This window comes from Tupaia chinensis, unplaced genomic scaffold (assembly GCF_000334495.1).
Source record: "Tupaia chinensis unplaced genomic scaffold, TupChi_1.0 Scaffold149686_1, whole genome shotgun sequence".
NCBI classification, from domain to species: Eukaryota; Metazoa; Chordata; class Mammalia; order Scandentia; family Tupaiidae; genus Tupaia; species Tupaia belangeri.
The window spans coordinates 226847-248075 of NW_006209531.1; the positions used below are offsets into that span (position 1 = coordinate 226847).

A 21229-nucleotide genomic window follows, 5' to 3' on the forward strand; every position below is an offset into this window, starting at 1 on the left:
ATTTAAGTAGCCAGAGAGAGTCCTAACTGGGGAGAGACAGCTGTCTCCAGCCAACTGGTACCAGCTTGCCAACCTCGGGAGGAAGTCTGGAAGCAGATCCTGCAGCTCAGGCCAGCCCTCAGGGGACTGTAGCCCCAGCTGGCAAGGGCTGCCTCAGGAGAGACCCCCCCCAAGCCAGCACATGAGCCAAGCCGCTTCTGAATCCCAGACGCAGAAACTGAGAGAACCAATGCTTGTTGTTGTTTTAAAGTCAGTTGGAGGTAATTTTATTATTATTATTATTTATACATTCAATTGTAATACATCATTTAGTTTGTAAAGAGATTTGACCCAACATGACATACACCAGACAGCAGGAGAGTTGAGAATACTACACACGACATCATCAATAGGCAACAAACCACATCTGTGTCCCACAAATATCTTACTTCTACATTTTTTCCCAAAAATATGGAACACTTCGCAAATTTGCATGTCATCCGTGCACAAGGGCCATGCTAATCCTGTCCGTATCGTTCCAGTTTTCGTAATGTGCTGCTGAAGCGAGCACTGGAGGGTAATTTATCATACTTCCCTGGATGAGTAATAAAGACCCCAGGTATAGCGAGAGTCTAACAGTCTCCATCATAAATAGATAGGTCACCCAGAAAAAGCCGGGGTACCGTAACGGCAATAAAGCCCATGGCAGAGAAACACAGCAAACACAGTTTGAAAGCCCGAGCTCACAGCTGTGGTCCTTGTCAGCAACTTTTCTCACCCAAGCCTTGCTTAGACGTGAGCGACAGCTCTTTGACTCTGCCTATGTTGGCTGCATGGTCTCCGCCAGGCCATCCTGGTGGTCTAGTGGTTAGGGGAGCCTGGATCTCCCATGGCCAACCTCGCAATTTGAGTCCTGTACCCTGAGGCTTGACAAATAGGCTGACACATGGGTATGCATGTCCCAAATGCAGACAGGGGAGAGAGAAATAGAGGAGAAAGGATTTGACCACATGCATTTGAGGGTCTCTCTCTCTCTCCCTCTTTCTTTAGTGAGCATACATGCCCTCTGGCAAACTGATTTTAAAAATATGTAAGTCTAGCTATAGTAGCACATACTGATTGATATTGCTACTTGGCAGGCTGAGGCCACACAAGAAGCCCAGATTTGATTCTCAACCCATCCTAAAAGCTACACCTCTAGAAGCATATACCTCTGGCCCCAATTACTCTAACACAATAGCAAGACCCTGTTTTTTTTAAAAGAAAATCTATAAAATAATTAATATTTTTAAAAGGGAGAAGATATTTGTAAAATATCTAACGAAAGACTTGTATCCAGAATTTTTTAAAATAACTATTTTCTCTCAAAAATAACTCTCAAAATTCAATAACAATTTTTTTTACATGGGCAAAAGGTTGTTTTTTTTTTTTTAGAGAGAGATTTTTGTTATAGGGTGTGTGTACTGGCCAGAGAGAGACAGAGAGACAGAGAGACAAAAAGCAAGAAATCATCCCTGGGGGCATGGCCATGCTGTAATCCCTTCTCCTTCATTCTCCTATGATATTGGGCAAGCACGCACACACACACAGCATGAGTTTGAAGCTTCCAGGTTCAGGACTCGAACTGCAGTTAGTTATGTGGGAATCCATCAAAGTACCATTACACCATCTGCTAGTCCTGGGGCAAAAGATTGAACATAACTTTTACCAAAGAAGACATATGGGTGGTGAGCTAGCACTGGAAAGAATCTTGACACCATTAGTCAACCTTGTGTTCATAAACACAGTGAAATATCGCACACATCCATTAAGATGGATAAGATTAAATAAGACCTGGTAACACTCCGTGCTGATGAGGATTCAAGTTACTGGGCCCCTCATATGACACTGGTGGGAACAGAAAATGGAAAAGCTATTTTTGAAAACTGGCCCTTTCTAGGGCCAGCATGTGGAGTGATGGTTAAGGTGTGGGACTCTCACATGGCCAACCACAATTCGAGTCCCGGACCTGGCAGCTTGAAAACCATGCTGGGCACATGTGATTGCCTGCCCAGAATCCCGAGAGGAGAGTGTACAAGAAAGGACTTGGCATGGACCCCCTCCCCCTGTGGGGTGATTACAACCCCTAGAGCATGCCTTAAAACCGTCCAGGGTGCCCCACCACCCACAGGATACTTCACGATAGATCCCCAGTCTCCGAGTCTATGCCGTCTGCAGTATTCCCCACCCCACGCCGTCCTCTCCAACCACATCTGACTGCTCCTGCAAAATCAACGTCACATCCCCTCTCACACTCTGCGTCCATTGCCCACGGTGTTAACTCTATCCACGCCTCACTCCTTGTCCTCACCTCTTTTCTGCCTCTGGAAAACTCCTTAGATTCAAGACCCAGCTTAAATGTCACTTGCTCTGTCAAGCTCGAGCCAACTGCTTTGCACACGTCTGCCCCCATATTGAATCCCTCCTCATCATCCCAACAGCCTTTTTCTCTTCTTCCATCTTTCTTTCCTAGTTCAATGACATAGAGTCTCTAGGCCGGCCTGCTAGGAGGTGAGGAGTCAGGGTGAACAAGATGGCCACAGATCAAGATTTCACTATTTTTTTAATTATTTAATTTTATTACTACTATTATTATTTTATATGTAGGCACATATTTTTTTTAATTTGCTATAGGGCAATGTGCTCACCAAAGAGAGACAGAAAGAGAGAGAGGGAAAGTGAGAAAGCATGCTGCCAGGGTCCAGGACTCGAATCGCAGTTGGCCATGTAGAGGTCCAGCACCTCGACCTCCACGCCACGTGCCAGCCCCAGTGATTGCACTGTGAAACAGCCACGCTTGAGAAGCTCCAGGAGAGAGCAGCCCGTGTGCCCGGGCACCACACTGACCTGGCTGTTTGCTCAGGGCACCTCTGGTGGTTGCATTGTGTACCCGTTAGTGTGACCATATTTGGAAGTAGGGCCTTTGCAGAAGTAACCAAATTAAGATCAAGTCATAGTGGGCTGTGTGGGCCCTAGTCCAACGCGTGGTGTCCTTACAGAAAAGGAACTTAGGCCAAGAGAAGGGCGCCATGTGGCAACAGAGGCAGAGATTGGAGTGGTCTGTCAGTAATCAAATCAAAGACCAAGATTGCCAAAAGCCAGAAGAGGCAGGACAGGGTCTCCCTTAGGGCCTTCAGGGGGAGCAGGGCCCTGCAGATACCTTGATTTTGGACTTCCAGGCTCTAGGACCGTAAGAGAACACATTTCTGTCACTTTAGCCTGCCCCATTGATGGTTATTAATTATGATAGCCCCAGAAAACTAAAACAGAATCCATATAATCCAGCTCTCAGACTCCTAGGTCGCATCCCCGGACCCTGGCCCCTGAAGCCTTGGTTGCCTGAAACCGTGGCTGCATTTCAGCTTTCCTTGCCTGGTACCTAATCAGTGCGCCTGCCTGAGCCTCTCCGCAGCCACAGCAGAGGGCCATCCCCTCAAGTTGACACGAGGTGGCGCCAGCAGGCTGAGCCGTCTGGCTTTGTGGGCTCCAGGGGCAGCTAAGGGGACTCCTGGCTGGTGAGTCACCTGAGGCTGAGGTCCCAAATCCAAGGTTCAGCTCCTTAAAGTTCTTCCAGGAGAACATGGCTTTTGTCCTGTCAAAGAGAAGCTGTATCCTCTCCCCTGCAAACTGTCCTACCCCGACTCGCCCTTGGCGGCCTGGTGTCTGAGCTGCCTGTGGAGGGTGCTTTCCTCTGGCTCTGCAGGAGACCGGCCGGCTGAGGCCAACAAGAAGCAGTGCCCCGTGCTGAGGCGTACCGAGGCAGGAGGGTCTGCAAAGGTATTTGGGATAAGTAAGGCTGGCACTTCCTGGGCATGGGCACTGAGGCCTCACTTAGAGAATGGGAGAGAAGACCGGGTCGGGGTAGACAGCACACCCACTCCTTTTCCTAGACTCCGTATTTTCAGCTCCCTGTGGCGGTGTCCCAGGCATCTCTATCTGCTCATGTCCGGGTTTGACCTCTCAGCAGCTCCTCCAGTCTTCTCCATCACAGACAGCCTACTCCAGACCCGTGGGTCCCTTTTGGTACCTTCTTCTCTCTTTCCTACTACATCCTATCCATCGCCATGTTCTGGAAGGTCTGCCTCCCAGCTACATCTGTGGGTCGTCCACTTCTCCAGGCCCAGGCCACGGCCACTGCTCACCTGGACAAGCCCCTGCTCCTCCAGGTGTGGGCCATGGAGCAACATCAGCATCGCCTGGGAGTTGTCAAAGATGCAGGGCCTCTGGCCCAGCCCAGACCAGGGCCTGCATTTTAGCATCTCCCCGAGGAATCCATGTGATATGAGGATTCTGCAGGCATGGCGCTGACTCAGGTCTCTGCACGCACTCTTGCCCTCCCCCATCCCTTTTCAACACAGGAAAAAGAACCTTTTGAAGACCCGTCAGTATTTCCCTTCCCTGCTGAAAGCCTTCAGTGGCTTCCCCACGCTCCTGGGTGATGCCAGCCCTTTGGCATGCCCTGTGAGCCTCTGCCTGCTTCTCCAGCATCGTCTCTCCACTCTTCCCCCAGCCGCCGCGCCCTCCACCGGCCCCTTGCTGATGCGCTGAAGCTTTTATTTCCTACCCTCCCTGCGGAGCAGACACCTCCAGCTGCAGCTCACCAGCCCCGTTCTCTTAGGCCAAGCCCGCCAGGGCCCTGTTGCCTCACACGCTCACTTGTTAGTCACACATTGCTCAGTGCTGTGCGTCAGAGCAGACCCGTGAGCCCAAGGGGAAGAGTTTCCAGGAACACTGGGATTTTCCACCCCAGCCATGTCAGGACTCGGCCCATATCAGATCTGGCAGAGCTGTGGGTCCCAGGCCCCTGAGATCTGGCATGGGGAGAACGAGATGAACCTGTACGGCCGGTCTGGTTCTGCCCTCACAGGTGACTGTCTTCTGTCTGTCCTGTGTGAGGGAGGCCCACCCCGCCGACCTCACTCCAGAAGCAACTCCCTGAAACAGGCTTTGGTTCTCCCCGCTGAACAAGTGCGACAGACCCGTCCCTGGGGCCTGGTCACGGCCCACAGTCCCACGGTCCCTGGTGGATTCCATCTCACTCTTCTCTTCCAGTTCAAAGCCTTTTGTCCTTACCCCTTGCTCTCTCCTGCCATGGACACAGTCTTTCTACCCTTCCTCTGTTTCTCTTATCCCTCTCTAGTCAGCCCAGACCTCTTACCCTGCATGGTCTTCCCAAACTCGTGCCAGCAATTCTCCCATTTTTTCTGAGCAAACTTGAACCCACCTCTGCTCCGCTCACCAGAGGGGCGTGGTCATCTTTCTCCAGGAAGCCTGCCGTGGTCTCCCAGTGGGTGTCCACTCCAGCCTATTATCTACCAAATCCTTTTCTAATATGGTCTATCTGGGCGTGTCCCTCACTCCATGGCCTTCAGCAGCTGCCACGGGCCTGCGCAATCATCCCAATCCACGTCCTGCTCCGCTGGGGGCCCTCTCGCCTTTCTCGCTATCTCCTTCGCCAGCTTCCTCCGTGCTGCAGCTTCCTCCGCGCTGCACGCCTGTCTGTCCTCTGGGTCTGCCCTTGCTGTGGGAGACAGCCTCGGTCAGATCCCGCTTCAAGACCGGAGTCTTACACCTTCACAGACTAGTAGCTACAACTATGGAACTTTGTTTTCTCCCAGACCTGGAGGCTGGAGGTCTGAGTGCAAGTGTTAGCAGGGTTGGTTTCACCTGAGGCCTGCATCCATTCCAGGCCATTCTGTTCGGCCTGTGCTGGGCCGTTTCCTCCCTGTCTTCACGTTGTCTTCTGTGTCCCAATTTCCTCTACTTGGAGAGACACCACCTATATTGCATTAGGTCTTACCTCATTTTAATTACTTACCTCTGTTTTTTTTTGTTTTTTCTTTTTGAGAGGTTTTTGCCTTAGGGCACATGCACTTGCTGGAGAGAGAGAGAGACAGTGAGAGGGAAAGTGAGAAATCATCCCCGGATAGCCACTCCACAATCCTTTCTTCTCTATTCTCCTCCCAGGATCTTGAGCACACACACACATGCCCCTAGTGTTTTTCAAGCCAGGACTTGAAAAACAGGTCCAGGATTCAAACCCTGGAGTCGACCATATGAGAGTCCAGATCCAGGACTCAAACCCTGCAGTCAAAGAAGTGGAAGTCCAGCAACGTAACCACTACACCATCTGCTGGCCCCATCATTTTTAAAAAACAACTATTTTATTTAACTTTATTTATTTATTTATTTATTATTTCGAGAAAGAAAGTGAAAAAGCAAGCCTCCAGGTCTGGGACTTGAACCACAGTCAGCTATGTGGGAGTCCAGTACCCTTAACCACCATGCCACCTGCCGGCCCAGCCTCATCATTTTAATTATTTACCTTTTACAGTCTCTATCTTGGGGGCAGCAGATGGCATGGAGGTTAGGGCGGCTGGATGGCTGACTGTGTCTTTTTTTTTTTAAGAGGTTTTTCACTATAGGGCACGTGCACTCGCCCGACAAACAGAGAGAGACAGAGACAGAAAGCGAGAAATCACCCCCCAGGGGGGTTGGCCACACCGCAATCCCTTCTCCTCCATTCTCCTCTCGGGATCTTGGGCATGCATGCACACGCGCCCGGCATGGGTTTTAAGCCACTGGATCTGGGACGCGAACCGCGGTCGACTACGTGGGAGTCCAGCGACATAGCCATTACGCTAACTGCTGGTTCCCGCTGACTGCGTCTTAAGACCCAGACTGGTGTCTTGAAAAACACACCAGGCTCGTGTGCGTGCCCTAAATCCTGAAAAGAGAATGGAAGAGAAAGGACTGCAGGGTGGCCATCCCCATGGGAAGCGCCTTCTCACTTTCTCTCTCTACCTCTCGCTCTCTGTGTCTCTCTGGCAAGCACCTGCCCTAGAGTAAAACTTAAAAAAAAAAAAAAAAGACTATCTCCAAATGTGGTCGCATACATAATTCATTCCATAACACTAAAGATCCCAACAACTAGTTTTTATTGTCTTGGGGAAAGACAGATGGGAATAGCGAACTGTTCTTATTCTTAAGCAAGGCCCCGCCGGGAACGGTGTGACCCTCCCGGAAGGCAGTTTACTAATTTGTAACAAGAGGAGAAATCAGATACATTTCAAAATTCTTTGTGAACATTACTGCATGTATCGGTAGCACCAGCTTTACTTTTTCACATATAATTTTAATGTCATTAATTTATTGACGAGGTAAAACATTCACTTGCTTCAAAATTGCAAAGTTCAAAATGGTATAGAAGATGATTCTTCCTTGCAGGGCACCCTCTGGAGGACCAGAACTCCTCCCTACAGGTAGCCAATGCTACCAGTTTCTGGGCAAATTTACAGAGATCTTCTGCACATGTTAAAGCAAGCACAGAGGCCAGTAGGTGCGATAGTGGTTAAGGAGTTAACGTCCACATGGTCAAATGCGGTTCAAGTCCTGGACCTGGAGGTTTGGTGATCACTGTGGGTGTGCCCAAAATCCTGAGAGGAAAATAGAGGAGAAAGGAGTGTGATGTGGCCATCCCCCCTGGGGGCTGATTTCTCACTTCCCCTCTCACTGACTCTGTCTGTCTTTCTCTGACTAGCACATGCTTCCTGTGGCAAAAAAACTAAAAACAAAACAAAACAAAAAGCAAGCACATTAAATTGATTGATTTAATTTCTTTTTGTTTGCAAATGATAGTATTCTAGGTACCCAGTTCTACACCTGCTTTTTTCATAGGACAATATGTTCTACAGATTGGTCCTGAGATATTTTATTCATTCAATATAACATATATGCATATATACACACATATATTACATATATATGCACATATATTACATATAATATATATGTGTGTATATAATATACATATACATATACACACACAACATATATATATAATTTCCTACAGCATGCATGCGCTACCTGGGGAGAGAGAGAGAGAGAGTGAAAGTGAAAAAGGACCCCTACCCCTACTGCACCACAGGGCATGTGTGCTCACTGGAGAGACAGAGACAGAGAGAAGGAAAGTGAGAAATCACCCCACCACCACCGGGGGGATGGCCACACTGCAATCCCTTCCTCCATTCTCTTCTTGGGATTTTGGGCATGCACACACAGGCACCCAGCATGATTTTCAAGCTGCCGGGTCCAGGACTCAAACCATGTTCAGCCATGTAGGAGTCCAGCACTTTAACCACTATGCAACCTGTTGGTCCCTATGTTTTTTAAATCTAAGTAAATAATTTTCTTCCAAAACAATCACAGGTTTATAGAAAGTATCCAGAACCATTTGAGAGTACACTGCCCAGTTCCTTCCAAATACCTTACTGCGTGTTTCCTGTAGGCAAGGACATTCACCCATGTATCCACAATGCGACCTTCAAATCAGCATGCTAGCATTGATCCTTGCTACCACCTAACTCTCATACCCCATTGAAGGTTGGCCCCAATCATTGTCTTGCGGCAAAAGGACCCAGTTCAGAATCACATGCCGTGTTTCTGTGTGTGGCTCTTTCATCTTCCGTCTGGAACAGCTCCTGTCTCCTCTTGGTTTTCATGGACTTGACATTCTGAAGATCACAGGCCAGTTGTATTCAATTTGGGTTTTTCCTCATTTTCTTTTTTCTGTTTAGATTTGGGGTACATTTCCGTAGGAATCTCACGGAAGCCACGCTGGCTTCCGGCACAGTGTCCTGTCGGTTGACACGTGATTCTGATTTACCCTCTTGGTTAAAATGATGTATGCAGGCTTCTCTGATCATCTTTGTCTATCCAGACTCATGGTCTCCTGTTTTAGTCAATATTGTCATTTTTTAAAAATTGTCAAAGGGTGTATGTGTTCACCAGAAAGAAACAGAGGAGAGGGAGAAATCACTCCCCAAAGGGGAATGGCATATTAAAAAGGCATATTAAATTGCCCATATCACAGGTATACACATGCACCCGGCATGTTTGCAAGCCACTGAGACCTGGATTTAAACCTTGGTTGGCCACGTGGAATCTGGCTCTCAATCACCAGGCTATAGGGCTGGCCCACCGTTATTCATTTTGATGCTAATTGTCTCTGGTTTGACTGTAGAAGCCCCTTTTGATCTTTGGGAACCTTCCTGCTTTCCAGGCGCATCCTATAGGTCTTCCTGTCTTGGTTCTAGGATCAGCCATTTCTTCAAGGAGCCCTGGTTCCTTTTAGTGGGAAGTAATATTTAAGAGCCAAGATTGGAAAGCCAAGAGTATTCATTGCTATGGGGTGTCACTCCTCGCAAGCCCTCTGGGAAAAGCTAGAGGTTATCTGTGCATATGTGGCGGGCCCACGCATACCCACATTACTTCCATATTTATATCTAGATCAGTTTCTTCAAGTTTGCTATAGGGTATGTGTGCTCAGAGACACAGAGAGGAAAAGTGAGAAATCGCCCTCTGGGGGGATGGCCACGCCACAATCCCTTCTCCTTTCAGGTACACGTGCCTGGCATGATTTTCAAGCTGCAGGGTTCAGGACTCAGACCACACAGTTAGCTGGTGGGATCCAGCTCTTAACCCCCATGCCACCTGCTGGCCCATTAGATCAATTTATGTGTATTGAAAACTGTGAGTTCACACTCATTCCAACTTGGCATTGCAGGGTTCATTCTCTTTCGTCCCTGCCTCAATACCACCCAGGCCCCATTCTGAATTTGTAACTCTCCTCTCTGTCCCCACCTAGTCTTCAGAACTGAGCTGTTCAGTTAAGAGCAGGGGAGAGTCTGACAAGCTGCACTGCAATTCTGATGGTCATTGTCCAACTGTCCTTCATAGTGAGTGTTTCAATTCACACTCCTGCTACATACTTTTAAGCCTTTTCTTTTCCCAATCAGGTATGTGAAAAATGGTATTTCTTATGTGTTACTATGTATTACTCTTATTATAGGATAACATGATTGCTTTGAAATGTTTCTAATGAAAAATAGAAAAACTTGACAAGGAAAGACTGTTGTAGGTTGAGTGTAACTACTGACCCTCATTTTCTGCCCTAAGGAAAAGAAACAATAAAAAAAGTGTCAAAACGCCTTGTCACGCTGGAATGGCTGCCTGCCTGCTGCTGGCAGAAACTTGTTTGCAAGTCGTGTGTGTCACTGCTGTGACCAGTGGAGGCTGGTTGAGGCTGGGGTGGGTCATGGCGTCAGGGCCCTGTTGGGGGTGTCTCTGTCTCTGTCCTGTTCATGGAAGAAATGAATTAATACTTTTTTTTAAAGGTTTTATTTTTGCTATAGGGAATGTATGCTCACCAGAAAGACAGAGAGAGACAGAAAGCGAGAAATCGCCCCCCAGGGGGGATGGCCATGCCGCAATCCCTTCTCCTCCATTCTCCTCTCGGGATCTTGGGCACACACGCACATGTGTTCGGCATGAGTTTAAGCCACCAGGTCCAGGACTCAAACAGTGGTCGACTACATGGGAGTCCAGCGACATAGCCATTATGCCAACTGCTGGTCCCAAATTAATACTTTTTTTTTTTTTAAAGTGTAGTCTAACCCAAAGAAGAGAGGCATATTAAATTGCCCATATCTGACCTTATTTGAGTTCTCTCGTCTGCAGTCAGGGCTATTTCATGTACCCCATAATTGTAGATGTCGGTACTTCAGCTCCTTTGGGGTCTGCAGCCTGAAAGGTCCTCTTCCTACTGCCCACTCCACAGCCTCGTTCACTGGCTACCAATAGTACGGAAACAGAATAAACCCAAAGCAAGTGGTCCCAGGAATGCGACACCTTCCCTTGAGAAATTTTGCTTTTTCTCCAAAGAGATTCCTTCCTCCTTCCTCTTTACTCCCCAGATACTTGGCTGGTGTGCCAGGAGACCGGTTTTGGGTTTTGGGATTTTTTGTTTGTTTTAATCTGCCTGGAGGGCTAGGTGGCGGTTTAATCTCCTTCCCTTCTATTTGCAGGCAAAGACTGAGTCTTACCACTGTGCTTCAAGAACCTAGGTCTAGGCTTTATGTAAAGTCTTCAAAAAAATCATTTGAAGTTGAAGTTTTGACAACTGAGTCGAAGAACAAATGAGTGAAGGAGTGGGGAAGGTTGCTCCCCAGAGAGGCTGTGGCATCAGCATCCTGAAAACCCTCGGAGCCATGGGAACCAGCAGTTAGCGTAATGGCTATGTTGCTGGACTCCCACGTAGTCGACCACGGTTTGTGTCCTGGACCCGGTGGCTTAGAACTCACGCCGGGCGCGTGTGCGTGCGTGCCCAGGATCCCGAGAGGAGAATGGAGGAGAAGGGATTGCAGCGTGACCATCCCCCCTGGGGGGTGATTTCTCGCTTTCTGTCTCTGTGTCTCTCTCTGTCTGGCGAGTGCACACGCCCTATAGCGAAAATCTCTCCAAAAAAACCCCAAAAACCCTCGGAGCCCCGCTCCTCCAGACCTCGAGAGGCCAGCTCCAGAAGCCACAGCGCCCCCGTGCTTGGTGCGCTTGGCCTGTGCCGGAACATAGTCCTCTTTTATGCACCCAAACCCCTCCAGGCTGCCTTTGCTGGCGGTCAAGTACTCCCTCCCCAAGGCAGCACCCCCGTGAGGAAGCCTCACTGTGAGGAGGCCCATACTTGCCCAGCTCTCTGCTGGCCCTCCAAGCTGAGGTTCATGGGACCATCTGCTCCCCCAGACATGCAGCTCAGGTCATTCCTGGGTTGTGAAAGTCCCTTTTCTGGGAGCCCTGGGGCATCCTGGGAAATACAAAATGCCAGGTGGCTGTCTACCCGGTGTGGGTGGGCTGGGAGGGCCCCCAACCCCTGTCAGGCTGCTTTCCCACCAGTCAGCTAGGAGGAGGGACCCAGCCCAACACGCCCCAGGTTCACAGTGGGTGAAACTCCCCCTCTAGTAAATGAAGTGAAAAGCCCAGCCAGTCCCCTCCGCCCCATCCTCCAGTCGACTGCTAATTCTCACAGGGAGCCAGGGACCGGCAGCACCTACCCTGTGTCTGCCTGCTTTGCCTGACCTCCCCAGGCACCCCGAACAATACTGACTATGGAGTCAGCCACCCAGTGCCTGGGGCTGCACCTGTGTTTTCTAAGTGGGTTGGTGTCCCGGCTTCAGGCATCCCTGAGAGGGAGGGTGGGCTCAGGTGCTAGGGAGCATGTATCCAGGGAGTGGGGGCCAGAAAGCCAGGGTAGAAAGCGGGTGGAGAAGCGGGTGAGACAGCACAGTGGGCCCGGGAGCCCGGGGCGACACCCTTGGGTTCAAGTCCATCACCTGTGTGGTCTTGGACTGCACTTGAATTGCTGACCCTCACCTTCCTGACCTCTGAAATGGGTAATGTCGGGCCAGCAGCTGGCATGGTTAAGGCACTGGATCCCAATGGCCAGCTCTCTATTTTGAGTCCCTTACCTGGAGGCTTGAGAATCACACTGAGCACATTTATGTGCCTACCCAAAATCCTAAAGAGAGAACGGAGAAGGGATTACTGCATGGCGATCCCCCAGAGGGTGATTTCTCACTTTCCCTCTCTCTGTCTCTCTTCAGTGAGAGCACTTGCCTCCTAGCAAAAATCTTTTTAAAACACAAAATAGATAAAATGGGGGTAATGATGTCTGCCTTGCAAGAATGACTGAGTTGACTGAATAAAACACCTTGAAAGCACCTTACTCAGCCCTGAGACCCTCAGCAGTGCTCGGCAAACATCAGAAAAGGTCAAGGGAAGGGGAGTTGTGTGGCAGGTGCCTTAGGCCAGCTGTCATCCTCGCACCGCACTCCTCCCCAGACGGGCATCCTTCCTGGGCACGTCTGCATTCGCTCTTGTCGTCTCTCATCCTGAAGACAGACCCTAAGGCCCTCTCTGTGAGAGGTATGACTTCTTGGATAACCAAGTGGTCAGGGCTGGGGCAGTGCCATTTCCTTGCCCTGGGCAGACCAGCTGGGAAGGCAGGCCAGACAGCTCCTGGCATGGAGTGGGGTCACTAGGAGTTCTTTTTCTGCCATCATGGAGCAGAAGGATCCACCACTTCCAAGGCCTGGGGAAGAGGACGCCAGTCACTCAGTGGTTTGGAAATCGGTGATAAAGGGGCACAGCCTGGGCAGCCCCTCCACTATCAGTCCCTTCTCTCACTAGGCGCAACCTCAGGGCCAGGAATCTAGCCTGGAAGAAGAGGGACAGGAATTAGGAAGAACATGTTTTCCAGGTCTGGGGCTCTGGAAGGCATCTGCAATCCAGACCGCAGCTCTTCCCATCCCCTGCTCAGGCTCAGTCTGAAGGAACCAGGAAGGAAAGGGACAGACAGGTCCCCAGTGCTGGAGGGTTAATTTCTTAGAGCCTCTTAGAATGTTCCAGAGGCCTAGACTGCGTAGTATGTCCTCAGATGTCACTGTTCCTTCCAGCCTCCCCCACAGGGCCAGGGGAGCCAAAGTGGAGCACCAGTGACCTGGCACACCTTGGAGCAGTGAGCAGTGGCACATGCCATTCACAAAGATGGGCTGGCAAACACGATGGAGCCTGACTCAAAAGCCGACGATAGAGCCTGACTCAAAAGCCGAGCGGCCCAGAGCGGACTTGATGAGGATGGCAGGACAGACACACCCTGGACCTTGACGAGGTGCCGAGAATCTCAGCCCAGCTCTGCTATCAACCGGCCTGCGGCCTTCAGCAAGTCAGTGAATCGCCAGTGTCCTCATCTATGAAACTGGACACTTGGAACAAATGACCACTGAGGGCTTGTGGCTTATTTCCTTTCCTGCTCTAAACAATGAAGTGAGAGACTCGTGGAGAGTGTCTGAGAAAGAAAATGAAGTCATTCACGCTGGGTCTTGGTAGAACGAGTGCTGGCTGTTAGGTCAGCTGGGCATTGTGGCTTAAGCCAGCGGGGTTTTCTGCTCTTGAAACATACAATGCCTGGCTGTGGTGGGCAGTGACGGGGAGCTGTGAGGCCGTCATGCTGGGATCCAGCTCCCCTGCTCTCAGAGCCATGTGACCTTACGGAAGACCTCTGCCTGGCTACTTCGAGCCTGTTTCCTCCTGTGCGGAGTTGGGGTCCATCCTGACGCCCACCCACAGTGCACTTGCCAGGCCGGAGAAGAAAGCCCGGGTAGACGGGTAGACGCTTAGACGCCCGCTGGGAGCTGACAGCTCCCTTTGCTCCCAGCCTATGAAAGCATCCCAGCACTTCTCCCGAGCTGCCGGCTCCTCTCTCCTGCCCATGGCGGGCGACTGCCACGCTTCCAGTTGCTGTAGCTTCTTCCCGATCAGTAGAACATTTTTCCTACTTTCCCTCAGCCCTCACTGCCTTCTTCCCGAAACCCCTAGTGTTTGGGAACCCTCCACCACACTTCCTTATTTCCTCCCTCCTGCCCTTTCCAGGAACATAATCCGAAGGGCTGTTTCTGTGGCTCGTCCAAACGCCGTCCTACCAACACTGAGCCTCAGTGGCGTTCTGCCCAGTTCCAATTTCCCCTTGTTGTGGCTCTCTTCCTTGCCAAGCAGCCCCGCTCCACCCACACACATCCACTTACGCTTTGTTGACCAAGTCTCTTTATTTTTAAGCTCACATCAGCCTCAGCTAATTTTCCCAAGAATGTTCAAGACAGTAGCAAATGCTTGCTTCACATCCAGGAGTCCGAAACATGCTTTTCTTTCACCAAATGGGAATGAAAACCTATTGAGAGACTTAGTAATGAGTAATTGTCTCAAGTCCCAGTTGTGACAGTTGTGTTACCAGCTCACAGGTTTTATTACATATATAAACAAGGACTTCAAAAAGTTCATGTAAAGGGCTGGCCCCATAGCCTAGTGGTTAAGGGAGCTGGATCCCACATGGATGATCATGGTTCAAATCCTGACCCTGACAGCTTGGAAAACATGCCAGGTGTGTGTGTGTGTATGTGCCCAGAATCCCAACAGGATGGAGAAATGGAAGAGAAGGGATTGTGGTATGACCATGCCCCATTGGGGAGGGGGGGGTCCTTTCTCCTTCTGTCTTCTCTTTCTTCTCTCTAGCAACTACACATACCATCAAGCAAAATAAAATTAAAAACAAATTTAAAAAGCCAGACATGGGACCAGGAGTCAGCGTAATGGCTATGTCGCTGGACTCCCATGTAGTCGACCGCAGTTTGAGTCCCGGACCTGGTGGTTTAAACTCCTATCAGGCTCATGTGTGTGCATGCCCACGTGCCCAAGATCCCGAGAGGAGACTGGAGAAGGGATTACAGCATGGCCATCCCCCCTGGGGGGTGATTTCTCACTGTCTCTCTGTCTTGCTCTTTCTGTTGAGCGCATGTGCCCTATAGCAAAAAACTCTCCAAAAAAAAAAGGATAAAAAGCCAGACATAAAAGGCTACATTAATAAAAATGTAGAAGGGCTCAGCTGCAGTGACTCAGCTGCAGCACACTGATCTACATGCTGGAGGCCATACGGAAGATCTGGATTTGGTTCCTAGGTCCATTTGAACGTCCCAGGTGCACACTCATAAACCCACCTATGATCTGGTTGGCTAAGAAGGCTGGGGGAGGATCGTAGCATGAGACCCTCTTCAGGATGTTTGTCTTTCTCTCAGGAAAGAAGAAATCTTTTATTTTTTTTAAAGAATTATTTTATTCGACAATTAATTAATTAATTAAAATTTGACCGGAAAGGGACAGAGTGAGAGAGAGAAAAGAGAGAGAGAAAGTGAGAAAGCAAGTCACTAGTCTGGGACTTGAACTGTGGTAGGCCACGTGGGAGTCCAACGCCCTTAACCACCATACCACCTGCCAGCCCCTAAGTAACCTCTTTTTTTTAGTCCATTCATGATAGTGTATATACGCTCACGAGAAAGAAAGAGAGGTACCCTCAAAGTCCAGTTACACTGTGATGCTTCCTCCAGTCCTCCAGCCCACCTGGGCACCTGCCCAGATGCCAGGTATGTTTTCAAATCAACTGGGCCAGGGACTCCCAACTGTGGTCAGCATCTGGTTTCCAGCTTTATAGATGGGTATGCATTGACTGTACCACAGAGGCTGGGCCAGAAATAAATTTTTTTAAAGATCTGAAGCACAAAACACTTCAGGCCTCAAGCATTTTGGATAATACTGTTGCAACCTGTATTAAAATGTAATTTCATTAAGGAAACAATTAGAGGCATAGAAAACTAAACATATGTACATCACTCATAGGAGGTAGAGATTGTCTTTTTGGATTTTTAAAAAATGAGTATGTATTACTTTTGCGTATATTAAGATATTTTTTTAAGACATCTGAGATAGACCCACCTGAGAGATTACTACTTTTGTTGTTGTCTAGGGGGTCTTGATCTCCCAAACTAGGAAGTGAAGGCTCTGCAGCAGGGCAGGAAATCCCTTTTCTCCCTGCCATCCACTGTCCACATCGGAGTCAACCACTTCAGACAGCCCTTTCCAGAGCAGCTCTGCAGGTTTGACGGCTTGGTTACCTTTGTTCCTCCTGGCCTGTCACCAAGGGAAAGGCAACGGATCCTCAGCTGACTCCAGGCTGAAATGTCACCCTCTCCAGCTCTCCCAGTCCCTGACCATGGTAGGGCCCAGTATTCCTTATCTGATGGGACATGCATGTGCACCTGTTTTCCAGGGAGAGAAGACTGGTCACAGAAATAGGCAGCCTTTCTTTTTCCTATTTTTTTTTCCTTATGGAGTAACAACTCCTGCTGCTTTGTGAACTCAGGTTTTACACTCTGCATAGCAGAAATGTCTCCTCCCCAGGAGAGCTGCGATCCGAGTGAAAACTGCCATTTCCTTGCTTTGATTTGAGAGTGTTTCCCTCTATCCGAAGCTCACTGGTTAGCACAGAAACTCAAAGGCAGAAGAAAGATGCCAACACCCACAAGGGCCTTGAGGACGGCCTGAGGCAGGTGGGATTGAGGCAGGCAGGTGGGTTTATGGCAGGCAGGCAGCGTCTGATGGGGTAGGAATGACAGGGGAGGGGGCCGCCCTGCAGAACCACCTGTTTGAGTTGAATCCTGGCCGCACCTGCCAGATGCTTGTCCTTCTCTGTCGCAATCCTGGCGTGGACATGGTTTTGCCTCCTTTGCCTGGTTACTCACACGTGGCATGCAGCCATGGGCAATAGTGGCAGCTACATCCCTCAGCTAGCTGCATGAGTGCACATCCCGCCTGGTGTGTAGTTAAGTATCAGCTACTGCTACCATTACTTTTCTTTAGGTTTTTGACATAAGGCATGTGCACTCCCCAGAGAGAGACAATGTGAGAAAGTGAGAAATTACGCCCAAAGGGGGATGGCCATGCCACAATCCCTTCTTGTCCATTCTCTTCTTGAGATTTTGGGCACACGTACCTAGCGTGTATTTCAAGCCACCAGGTCTGGGACTCAAAATGTCAGTTGGCCACATGGGAATCCAGTGCCTTAACCATCACGCCAGCTGCTGGTCCTGATACCATTACTTCACAAGTTGGTGAAGTGCTGAGTAAGGGGTACACTGCTCCTTCCCCGTCCCCCAACCAATGGCAATGACTGGAGGCTCCTTGAGGGCAGGTGCTACTGAGGGGAGGGCTGAGTGGTTGGGGGGTTGATACAAGTGCCCCCAAAATGTTTTCCCATTCAACACTGTGCATTACAGATACATGGCTCGACCAGCACCTCCAGGACAAGTTAGAGTGGCCTGATTTTGTTTTAGCCGAAAGACCCATGTGCATACCTCCACTTCTACCCTGATGCCTGAGGTAACTGCTTGCCTGGTGCTGGGCTCTGCTGCCTGACAGTGGCCCTTAACCTGCATGTGCTCTGCTTTTCATTCTGGGACAGAGAGAGAGAGAGAGAGGGAAAATGAGAAAGCAAGTTGCAAGGTCTGGGACTAGAACCACGGTCTCCCATGTGGGAGTCCAGTGCCCTTAACCATCATGCCACTTGCTGGCCCTGACCTGCATGTGCTCTGCTTTTCATTTCTATCTCCACCCTAAGCATAGTGCCTGGTTGTACTGAGGACTAAACTGAATCCATGAGAACAGACCCTGGCACGTGGCACTTTATAAGGAACTATCATCTCCACTTTACGAATGAGAAAAACTGAGGCCTACGAGTCAAATAATGTGCTCAAGACCCCACAGCTTGTAAGTCAAATGGATTCAAAACTAAGCAGCCCAGTTCCAGAGTCCCTCCCTGTAACCCTGCACAGTAGCTGTGAGGGAACAGAATCCCACCCCCAACCACCACCCTTCCCCTGCCCCCGACCTCAACCTCCCCACTCGGCACTGGCATTTAGAAGTACTAAGCCCCCCCCCATTAAACAACTGAACGCCCTCACATATAACCCTTTATTTCATGGCTCCACTTCCTCAACCGCAAGCATCTCTCATCTGGAATATTCCCACCACTTTGCTGGATATCTCTAAACCCAGGCATTCCATTCCCCTCCTAAGAAGTTGGTCACTGCTATGGAGTCCTTCCCTCCGGTGGCCTCCAGACACCTATAGCTCTTCTTGGTGCTCTCAAATGAAAATGTCAGTTGGCCACGTGGGAATCCAGTGCCTTAACCATCACGCCAGCTGCTGGTCCTGATACCATTACTTCACAAGTTGGTGAAGTGCTGAGTAAGGGGTACACTGCTCCTTCCCCGTCCCCCAACCAATGGCAATGACTGGAGGCTCCTTGAGGGCAGGTGCTACTGAGGGGAGGGCTGAGTGGTTGGGGGGTTGATACAAGTGCCCCCAAAATGTTTTCCCATTCAACACTGTGCATTACAGATACATGGCTCGACCAGCACCTCCAGGACAAGTTAGAGTGGCCTGATTTTGTTTTAGCCGAAAGTCCCATGTGCATACCTCCACTTCTACCCTGATGCCTGAGGTAACTGCTTGCCTGGTGCTGGGCTCTGCTGCCTGACAGTGGCCCTTAACCTGCATGTGCTCTGCTTTTCATTCTGGGACAGAGAGAGAGAGAGAGAGGGAAAATGAGAAAGCAAGTTGCAAGGTCTGGGACTAGAACCACGGTCTCCCATGTGGGAGTCCAGTGCCCTTAACCATCATGCCACTTGCTGGCCCTGACCTGCATGTGCTCTGCTTTTCATTTCTATCTCCACCCTAAGCATAGTGCCTGGTTGTACTGAGGACTAAACTGAATCCATGAGAACAGACCCTGGCACGTGGCACTTTATAAGGAACTATCATCTCCACTTTACGAATGAGAAAAACTGAGGCCTACGAGTCAAATAATGTGCTCAAGACCCCACAGCTTGTAAGTCAAATGGATTCAAAACTAAGCAGCCCAGTTCCAGAGTCCCTCCCTGTAACCCTGCACAGTAGCTGTGAGGGAACAGAATCCCACCCCCAACCACCACCCTTCCCCTGCCCCCGACCTCAACCTCCCCACTCGGCACTGGCATTTAGAAGTACTAAGCCCCCCCCCATTAAACAACTGAACGCCCTCACATATAACCCTTTATTTCATGGCTCCACTTCCTCAACCGCAAGCATCTCTCATCTGGAATATTCCCACCACTTTGCTGGATATCTCTAAACCCAGGCATTCCATTCCCCTCCTAAGAAGTTGGTCACTGCTATGGAGTCCTTCCCTCCGGTGGCCTCCAGACACCTATAGCTCTTCTTGGTGCTCTCAAATGTGCCGTCTGCTGCTACAAACCCATTTGCATCTGCCTGGTCTCCCTTCTGGTCTCTAGACCTAAGACTCAACCACCGACTGGACAACTCCACCTGGCTGTCACTTAGGCACCTCCAACTTGGCGTGTCCCAACTGAGCTAACCTCTTTCCTTCTGCCCGCTTCCCCGTTCCAGAGAGCAGTGTGGCTATTGACCCAGCTGCTCAGGCTAGATGCTGAGTGATTTCCTGTCCTTTCCTTCCCTACAGCCAGTCAGTCACCAGACCCTATTGATTCTACCTCTTCATAAAATCTCAGATTCACCTATTTCTCCTCACCCCTGTTCCCATCACTCTAGTGGAAGCCGCTACGGTCTCTACATCGATAAGACCAACAACTCAATGACTTCTGACAAGGTCTCCCGGTATAGTATGTTTTAACCCCTAACACCATTCTTCATAAGCAGGTGGGGAGCTCCCCCCCCCAAAAAAAAAAGGAAAGGAAAGGAATAAAAAGTCCCCATTGCTTACTACAGTTTTTATTAAAAATGTGGGACGACTCTCAAATTTGCATGTCATCTTTGTGCAGAGGCCATGCTAATCTCCTCTGTATCGTTCCAATTTTAGTATATGTGCTTCGAAAGCGAACCTGCTTATTACCATTAAGGCTTTCCCGTTGCCCTCAGGTTGCAGTATGCAACCCAGCTTGGCTGATGAGGGCCTCTGCCATCCAGGTCCAGCCTCCCTCCATTTCTTCCACGATAGTCAAAGAGGCCAGAGGAAGACAAGCACCCTCAGCAGAGTGTCACCTGGCGAACCCCACCCCAAATCATCCCAGCGGCCAGGAGAGGATCATGGGTGCAGGTGCCCAGCATGTACAGGTCGACTGGGGGCCCAACCCTCAGTTCTCCACACAGACCAGTTCACTGTGCCAGAGCCAGCCCTCTTGGTTTGTAATTTGATGTGCCTTCTGCTGCCCTCACGCCTACACACAGGTGGGGTCCTGTCCCTAGCCTCGTCGTACTGCCCCTTCCCATCTTAGCTTAAATGCCGTTTCATCCGAAAGGCATTTCCCGGCCACCCCATGGCACCTTTCACATCCCCACTCACAACCACTGCCCATGTCTGTGATGGTCTTCCTGCCCAGTCCACCTGCATTAAACGCAGACCCAAACCACAGCATCCTGTTCACTGCCGGTTCCCAGCCTGGGCCCAGCGTGTGGCGCACTGAGAGCACCTGAACAAGAGGCAACGCATGCCCACTCACGTCTGTGGCCTCTTCCTTGTACCACAGACCACCTCCCTGGCCCACATCAACCACCTCTTGCCAGGCACCCACAGGTAGTGCTTCCGCCCCCACAGGTTTCTACCCACATGTGTATGCTTTTTTCAAGGCAGAATTTCTGAAAGAACATTCTGGAAGAATCATACCTCCCACAACTGCCTTCATAAGAACTTTTTTATTATTATTACTTAGAAATGCAGTTATATACATAGAACAATTAAAATTAAATTAAACTTTGTACAAATATTAAAATACTATCTTCACACCCACTGCAATGTACAGGATACCAAAAAATATATATATATAAAATAAAATAAAAGCAAAACCAAACTGATTGAATGACATCCTGCACAGAGTCAATTATGCATGTGTTGTTTAAACCATTACATAAGTACCATTCTGCAAATGATTCCATAGTGGTGCGATAACCTTAAGAAGCCGGGGCAGGGTGTGGGGGCTGC

At 49.7% G+C, this 21229-nt stretch overlaps 2 non-coding genes across 2 annotated transcripts; both read right to left on the reverse strand.

The window, feature by feature from the left end:
- Positions 1 to 444: 444 nt before the first annotated feature.
- LOC114006702 (U6 spliceosomal RNA) lies at positions 445 to 550 on the reverse strand. The gene has a single exon (XR_003548406.1). It is a non-coding gene; the product is annotated as a U6 spliceosomal RNA (small nuclear RNA).
- Positions 551 to 20027: 19477 nt separating this feature from the next.
- LOC114006701 (U6 spliceosomal RNA) lies at positions 20028 to 20130 on the reverse strand. The gene has a single exon (XR_003548405.1). It is a non-coding gene; the product is annotated as a U6 spliceosomal RNA (small nuclear RNA).
- Positions 20131 to 21229: the final 1099 nt, after the last annotated feature.